The 8,486-nt window shown below is 45.1% G+C and overlaps 1 long non-coding RNA gene across 1 annotated transcript; it reads right to left on the bottom strand.

Moving 5' to 3' along the window:
* Positions 1–3,288: 3,288 nt before the first annotated feature.
* On the bottom strand, positions 3,289–4,939 carry LOC114863783 (uncharacterized). The gene is made up of 3 exons (XR_003787161.3): positions 4,599–4,939; positions 4,341–4,488; positions 3,289–3,891 (listed from the first exon to the last, which is right to left on the bottom strand). It is a non-coding gene; the product is annotated as an uncharacterized LOC114863783 (long non-coding RNA).
* Positions 4,940–8,486: the final 3,547 nt, after the last annotated feature.

Genomic DNA, 8,486 nt, shown 5'->3' with positions numbered 1-8,486 from the left:
CGGATGCCATGGGAACAGTCGGGGCGCGTCGTCCATTTGTTTGTGCGTCGGTGTGTTCTTGCGATTCATTTATTCAGGAATTCCCTTAATATCAGCTGGCACACATTCGCTTTCCCCGCTTTCTCTCATAATCCTCCTCGCGGACCAGAATGGAAAACCTGCTGTATAATGAAGCACAATCAGATACAGTACTTCTCATACCTCCTCTCTCTTCATTGGTTTAATAAGCCAAACAGGAAACTTAATAGGCTGTTTGGGCTGGATGCTAGGTGACGACTATCCCTTTGGAAAAGTGTAGAGGATTCATATTCTCTGTGGTCCAGTATCTCCTGGCAAGTTTAATGGGAGACGCTTATACTACACAGTGAGCACAATATATACAGTATCTGCAAAAATTCAATTCCAGCACAAATATTTATTTGGAATAAACGTTTATGAACCAGATGGATTTCAGCAGTAACAGCCACGCAAACAACACATTTGTCGACCCCCCCCCATGCGCTTGAATATTTTATTATTATGTTCCACCGAAAAACTATTGGTGCAGCAAGTCACTAATTGGGATCATGGAAATATTTATCTAAATAATTAGATTATTATATCTTGAGTTCCATCCTCCTCTCTGAGTTTCTGTCATCACACACACACACACACACACACACACACACACACACACACACACACACACACACACACACACACACACACACACACACACACACACACACACACACACACACACTCGAGCATCAGTCCAGATAAGTCCCAGCACCAGGCACGTTGGCAGCGGTGGATGACAGTGTGATGGGACCTAAAGGTGTGTGAGCAAAAAATAATATCCAGTCGAAGGAATCCATGGAAAATATTGAATATAAATGTCTGCACCTGCAAACCTGTGGACCTGTGGCGTATGTGTTTATGAGCTCAAAATGCCATTTGATTTCACTTTTGATTAAAACAGCGGATCTAATGACAATAAATGTGTATTATGTGAAGATCACATTTCATTTTCATTGTAGTAGATGCTTTTTAAAGCGCATCTTCCTTCTTTCTACGCCTTCTTTTCCGCTCTCCTTCCGGTCTCATGTTGCAAAGTTAGCGCCGCTCAAGCGCCTCTGTCGTTCCCCCTCGCTCTTCCTGACTGAGCGCACGGCGTAGGCAGCACTGATATCTCAGTCGTGGTTATTATTAGTCTCTCTGGAGGAAGCTCCACCTGTAAACAAGTCACGCCACTGTCAGTGAAGGAGGTGACACCCGCCATGAGACATGTGCAGCGCTGGGACGCAGCAGGAGGAGCGCGCTAATGTGAAAACGAGACGCCGGGATGAATGGATGCGTGGATTGTGGCATTAATTACGTCTCTTACTGCACATTTAACAAAATAAAGGACATTTTCAGCCCATGGTGCAACATGTTACACATGATATGGTCAGAATCTATTCTGGATCAAATGCATAAGTATTATCAGTGTTTTATCAGATTATAAAAGTGATATGTAAACTATGTAATGGTGTGATGTAATACAGTTCTTGCATTGTCTTGCATTGGAGCAGACAAACTGCAGCCGTGGTCTCGGAGGAAGGGAAACAGTTTGGCCATTCTCTCAGTAGAAAATAGTCGGATGTCCTGTGTCGCTAGGAGTCATTGACTTAACATCTAATGCATATCACAGGACCCTAAATGACAGAAAGACACATTCGGACTGGACGGAATACAACATGACTCTAACATGCTCTCAAATGTGAAACCTCAAAGCCTTCGAGCGCATTTAGAGGTCAGAGAGTTCACGGCTTGAGTCCAATCAGACTCTGATATCCAATAACCAAGGCCCCAATGTCCACGAGCAAATAAGGGCCGCGTTCAAAACATGGAGCAAGTGAAAATATTAAGAGGCACATGGAATTATAATTTATTAAATTCTCTGCCAGCAGGGTTTTAATTGCACAGTTTAAAAGCCAACTGAATAAAATGCGTAGTAACATATTTCACTGCATTTATTAATAAATTATAATTAAACACAGCCCCCACATGAATCGATATGGTTTAATAGTCAGCAGTGAACGCATGTGGCAGCTGATCCCATTCTATGCACTGAACACAGCGGAGTCGCAGCAAACGTAAATGATGCTAGGTGTGTGTGTGTGTGTGTGTGTGTGTGTGTGTGTGTGCGTGCGTGCGTGCGTGCGTGTGTGTGTGTGTGTGTGTGCTTGCAGATTACGTGCACTGAGATGTGCAGATTGACGGGAACTGAGCCTCAGCCGCTTGTTTCTGGGAACGTTGGGGTGAGAACAATGATCCCACCTTCCACCTTCACAGAATGAAGAAGCACCTTTTCCTTTTCAATAGCCATTAACCATATAAATGATTAAACTGCTTAATTAAGAGTAATTGAATAAATCGAGCAACACACTTTTTATAACCATCTTTTTTCTTCATAGCCACTTGATAAAATTATCCTAATTTCTCCCATTTTCGCTCTAATGTTATAAATAGGAGAGGCTATAAGGAAGCATATATATATGTATGTGATCTGATCCTTTGGATTCATTATAAACATATATCTCCTTGTGCTGTAGAGTAAAACAGAATGACTTGAATAGCTTATCGTTTATTCGCCATGAGAGGTGCATTGAGTGGTTTGAATGGAGTCTGGCGTAAAGCCTTTGCTCATACGTTGTGACCTAATGACGCTATTATTGAAATCACTTTAAATGCGCCTCGCCCCCCCTTTGACTCGGCGTTGCTGCACCCACTCCGCGCGCCTCAGACACATCATGCTCCCACCAAGCCTCCTCTCAGCCTCGCGCTCTCCTTTTTAACTCCTGCTTTTTAATATCACTTTCACTTTTGCTATCTTCGCACATCTCTCTCTCTCCCCCCCTCTCTCTCTCTCTCCCCCTCTCTCTCTCTCTCTCTCTCCCACACGCCAGCGCTCTCACCGTCTCATTTCCTCACACACCCGGCAATCTTTTCAAAATCACTTCCTTGATTCACATCTTTGCCCTCCCCATTTATGAGCACTTTATTGAGAAGCAGAGAGGTGGCAGAAAAACAGACATAATTGCCTTGGGTGGTAAGTTATTGGAAAATGGATGAATTGCTTTCTTCAGGAAAGAGCTGTGCGAGTGTCAGGAAGGCTCCTTAATAACACTGAAGGTCAGGTGCAAGTGTTGGGGTGTGTTTTTTCCATGCTACGGCCGACAAATAAACACACATACGCTGGTAGACGTTTTTGCCTCTTCCCGTCTGCATATACATTTAACCAGTGTGTGTCTTTGATGCCTGTGTTTCTGTGAACGGGTCGCGCGGGTCAGAGCCTCCGTCAGGATGCAGGCCTGGGATCAATGATATTATTATTCTTGGCCGGCTCGGCTTGGCTGGAGAAGGTTATGGCTGCTTTTGATAGGGTCAGTCCATCTCCATGGTTACAATCAGACTCCCACATGTTGCTACAGTTCCGTTATGTGGAGATGCATATGAAAACAGGTGCTCGCAGTCGGACTTGAAAGATTTTTTTTTTTATTTTTGTCACATCTGTGGCTGTGCAGCAATTTGTGGCTTCTCATTGTCTCCTTCATCAGAGCGATTTTAATGCAGCATATGGTTCTGTCATTAGCACCTTTACATTTTCAGGGCGTGTGCAGGTGCAAACTCTGCAGCTGCTCACGGTCGCTAACCTTTAGCAACAGTCACAAAGGCCTGTTTAGGGTTCATATCAAAATTAAAATGAGCCTCCTTGTCATTACATTGAAAGCCTGACACTATTGAATTCCATACGAAGGCAGGTTTAGGTCCAGGTAAAAAGGAGCAAAGATACCTGTTTGCACATTGCGAAGCATTTGGCCTTTTCGCCATATTCTGTCGAGCGGCCACGCGAATAAATATCCAAAACTGCAAACAAACAAAAGCAGGAGAGGTAATTACGGAGGCATCAAACAAATGGAACTTATCTCTCAGTTCACTTGTTTTGCGAACTAGCGCCGCGAGGGCTCCCTTCGCAAATGTTAACAAGTGAACTTTAATTGTTTATTGTGCGCTATCGCCGGCTACGCTGCCAAGGATCCCACTCGCTGGGAACCAGGAGCCTGTCAGTGTTTTCCACCAAACCGCGCGGGTCCCTCTCCAAGAATCCGCCGCACCGAGAGGATGCCAACCCAGACAAGTGCAGCCGAGGCAGCAGACAACTTTTCAAACCATTGGTTTTTCAGGCGCTCGGTATGAAACTATTAACGCCATTAAACTCCCATCAAGCTGCAATCCAAATAAGATTTGGGGCGGCTGGGAGAGTCATGTCAAGCGAAGTAACGCTTCAATTGTGAATTATTCTTTAATTATCTCACCTGGAACCTTTGTGGGGCTTTTACATCTGAATCTGAGGACTCTGTATGAGATGGATTCAGATGAGTTCATCTGCTGCGTGTAACCGAGGCCGGTCTTTGTCTAACAGTAGATTTAAAAAAGGAAACATGCTGATGTCGTCCTTTGAGCCTGACACACAAGGAAAATGCAATATTCAGTTACATGCTAAGTGCGTAAGTGAAATCAGTTACTCACTCAGTGCCGTGCATTTCTATTACTGTTTCCTTCACTTCACTCACACAGATGGACGGGTGATCGGAGGTAAAGGAAACCGCCGGCACATCCAGCATGTCCATCAGACCGGGGACAGTCAGTGCATGTCTGCCATTCAGTGGGTGGACTCCCTGCAACCAATCAGTGAGATGAGCCCGGAGGTGAAGGAGCTATCGAGGTGTTTCATGTGTCCTGGAGCCAGAACGACGGCTGGAATGTCAATATTTTTCTTATTTTATCCTAACTAGTGTAATATTACTTCCTAATCACTTATTAGGAGCAGTCATAGTGATCATACTGGACACACTGACACCGCATCCTGTCTCTTTTACTGCTGGTCTACCTGTCAGAAGCTGATACCGGTGAGAACAATGGGGCAAGTTTGAAAAAAAACAAACATCTTCACTGATATTGACAGAAAGATTTTCATTTAACAGAAATGTGTGTAATTACCGGAAGTGAAAGGGCTCACGCTGCTGCTGCTGCTGCTGTGGAGGAAAACAAGTAGTGTGATTACATTAATGGCCCCCCTTGGCCATTACATCCCTGTGTGGCCAATGTTGCACTGAATCAGACCTGTAATGAGTTACGCTTGGGGCTATAGCTGGGATGGTATGTAGGAAAATAAGCACATGTGAGTGTGAGGAGGTGTGTGTGTGTGTGTGTGTGTGTGTGTGTGTGTGTGTGTGTGTGTGTGTGTGTGCGTGTGTGTGTGTGTGTGTGTGTGTGTGTGTGTGCGTGTGTGTGTGTGTGCACTAATGGTGATAACGGTGAGAGCGGCAGACGACCCAGGCAGTAACTGGAGTAGATATCTAGAAACCCTGAACACCTCGCAGCTCTTACTTTGACAAGTTCTGGGAGTTTGGCTTGTTTTTTTTTCATATCTACAGGTGCCTTGTGCCCTTCTGTGGCCGATCCCTTAAAAAACACATCAGCTCGTATGTGCATTTCAGTGTGTGTACATTATCTCTATGCGGGAAACTGGGACAGGTTCAGGTGTGTGTGTGTGTGTGTGTGTGTGTGTGTGTGTGTGTGTGTGTGTGTGTGTGTGTGTGTGTGTGTGTGTGTGTGTGTTCAGAGAAATGTTTGGCAGCCAGTGAAACAAATGGGCGAACTAGAGAGGACACACACATACATATTATGAAGCGGTGGGCGACGGTGGCAGATGTAAAATGGATGACATCTGGCTGTGGCAAAGTTCTCCCTCTGTGTGTTCACGTTTGTCGCATTAGGCTGAGAAATGGAGGAAGCGGAGAGCGGGGAGGAGAAGCGGCTAAATCTGGCAGAATCCAGAGGTAAACAGAATATCTGTCTGAGGAGCTGCATGTGTGAGTATCCCCTAAATAAAGAGCAAGGTGAAAGCATATAGGCAGCGGGTGGAGGTGAAAAAGGCAACGAGAGGCGCTGGAAATAGGACGACAAGATATAAAGAGATGGAAGTGGATGGGAAGAGAACGGAGGAGAGAGAGAGTACAGAGAGGGAAGAAAAGGCTGAGGAGAGGAAGCGGAAAAGGGGAGAAAAGAGAATCACTCTGGAGCAAAGAGCTTTTTCCCCCTTTTCACTTTGATTCAATCTCCCTTTGGTTTTTGACTCTCCCACCGCCCCTCGTATGGGATCCAAGTTCTTGTAGCTTGAACTCTTTGGAGATGCTGGGAGTGTGTGTGTGTGTGTGTGTGTGTGTGTGTGTGTGTGTGTGTGTGTGTGTGTGTGTGTGTGTGTGTGTGTGTGTGTGTGTGTGTGTGTGTGAGGAAGAGGCTCCTTCCGACCAGCTGCTGAAAACACACGGCGTCACGCGACGTCGACGAGTCGCATGACATCACAGCGCTCGCGCGTCGTTCAAGAAAGCTGCGTAACAACATGCAAATTCTGCCCGAACGCAGTAGCCTGAACACAGGCGAGTCAGAAACACGCTTCAGTGCCGCTGACATGGAAAGACTCCAGCTCCAGGTAGCAGCGGGGGACACTAACAAAATAAAAGGCTGCTTTCCTCACATTTGTGCCTTTTGTCACACATTAGGCTTATAAATATATAAAACAACACCAAATTTGCGGGAACGAAGCTGTGAATATTCTAATTTCTTCCTGATTTTGAACCTTCTGTTTCAGAAGTTTAATGAGGTGCAGCGTGGGTGCCGCTTCTCTTTCTCTCTCCATCACTCCTCCTTCCTCTCCTCCCACTATTTTTATTTCTTGTCGAACGTGCCCCAGTCCAGGTAAACGGCCTCCGCGCACTCACACAGGTACAGCAGGAACAAACACGTTGTCAGGTGACTAAAAGAACTTTTTTTTATAAAGTTACAGCAATAATGAGGGTTTATGTAATACAGTACACTGGGTCCATAACTGTGTTATTCATGGACACTTCTAGGTGCAGTGGACATAATCGTGCTGTGGAAAAGGGACAAGTGGCAGATTATCTTCATTTGCCTGTGAGTGATTAAAACACTCAAAATAGCTCAAACTGTGGTGTTTCATTTTTTTGAGACTTGTTGTCAAGCTTTCTCTTTGTGATTTTGTCTTTTAGACCAAAATGAAAAGATTAATTTGAACAGTTCTTTGTCACCATTTTTTTTTTATTAGTGACTTATGTGAGCTTGTTGCACTGAGCCATTCGAGCCCTGTGACTCCAGTGTATTAGCTATTAGCTATTAGCTCCTTTGGCCAAACACTGACCTCTCATCCTCACATCCGCAGCGTTTGGACACTCACATTAGCTCAGTGAATCCTTTAGAAGCAGTCCCACAGCTTCTGGCCGCACTGATCCATTCTGCTTTCATTATTTTGCGTCGTTGTCGCGCGCACGCGTGCGTGTCTACGCTGCAGCTTTTCCTGTAAAGGATAATGAAAAGTGCCACGTCAAGAGAAAAATGTCCTTATCGATGTAAGGTTCTCGTGTGACAGATGGGACGTGGGCGTCGGTATCTCAGCCTGTGCTGGTGCCTTTATGTATGCATGTACTGTGGGCGTTCAGTCCTTCTTACCTGCTCTCTCTCTCTCTCTCTGTCTAGTTGGATCATCGCTCCTTCCCTCTTTAAGACATTAATGTTGGTGGTGCTGCAGAGGGATGGATGCAGCCAGAGAGGAGAGGTAGCGCTAGAGTGAAGCACGCGGGGCAGCAGGGATGGATAACAAGAGAGGGAGACGGAGAGAGATTTGTGCATGGCCATCTGTGCAGGTTATACTAAATTTTATGCACGGTGTGTCCCTGTGCGTGTCTTCTTGCAGTACGCTGTGTATTTCCCCCTCTGAATGTGCATTTTAACAGTAAATGGAGAGCTATAAACTCCCCTGATTGTCCTCAGGGCTAATTATGCCAAAGCTTCAAGGCTGGATTTCTCCTAAAAATTTCATGATCGTAAATAAAAGCTTTCAGACGACAGTGTGAAATTACAGGTTTTAACACCCATAATGTGAAATGGCTTCAACTTTTTAACAGTAACATTACTCTTCCATGGGATTGAATGCCACCTTGGAACACTGTATTGGGTTTTCCCTCCCTGATGCGACAAGCTCGTCAATAAGTTTAGGACAAAAAGTGCACCTGCTTATTTGAAGAGACATATTATGTAAAATTGTTTCTTTTTTAAGCCGCTCATAATCCATGTGAGGACTTAAAAGGTGAATTATTTGACACAGGGCTTCCTCTGTAAACACTGAACATTTGCACATCAAAGTTCACTTCAGCCTGAATTACGTGAATCTGCTGAAAAGAAGCTTTTTGCTGAAAATGTGCACAATTCTGGATTGGATCAAGGCACATTCCTCATCAACACAAAAATCCTCTGCTCAAACAGCGCAGACAGAAGCTTCCCTCAGTCCCACCGAAGGTACACTAAGCTGTATGTTTAATGCACATGTGCCAGCTGGGAGCCATGATGTCTGTAGGCGTGACTCCTGAGGTCTGAGGTGTTGT

The sequence above is a fragment of the Betta splendens genome, chromosome 1 (assembly GCF_900634795.4).
Source record: "Betta splendens chromosome 1, fBetSpl5.4, whole genome shotgun sequence".
NCBI classification, from domain to species: Eukaryota; Metazoa; Chordata; class Actinopteri; order Anabantiformes; family Osphronemidae; genus Betta; species Betta splendens.
The sequence above is the reverse complement of the archived record's forward strand: the minus strand, read 5'-3'. Positions and strand labels throughout refer to the sequence as shown.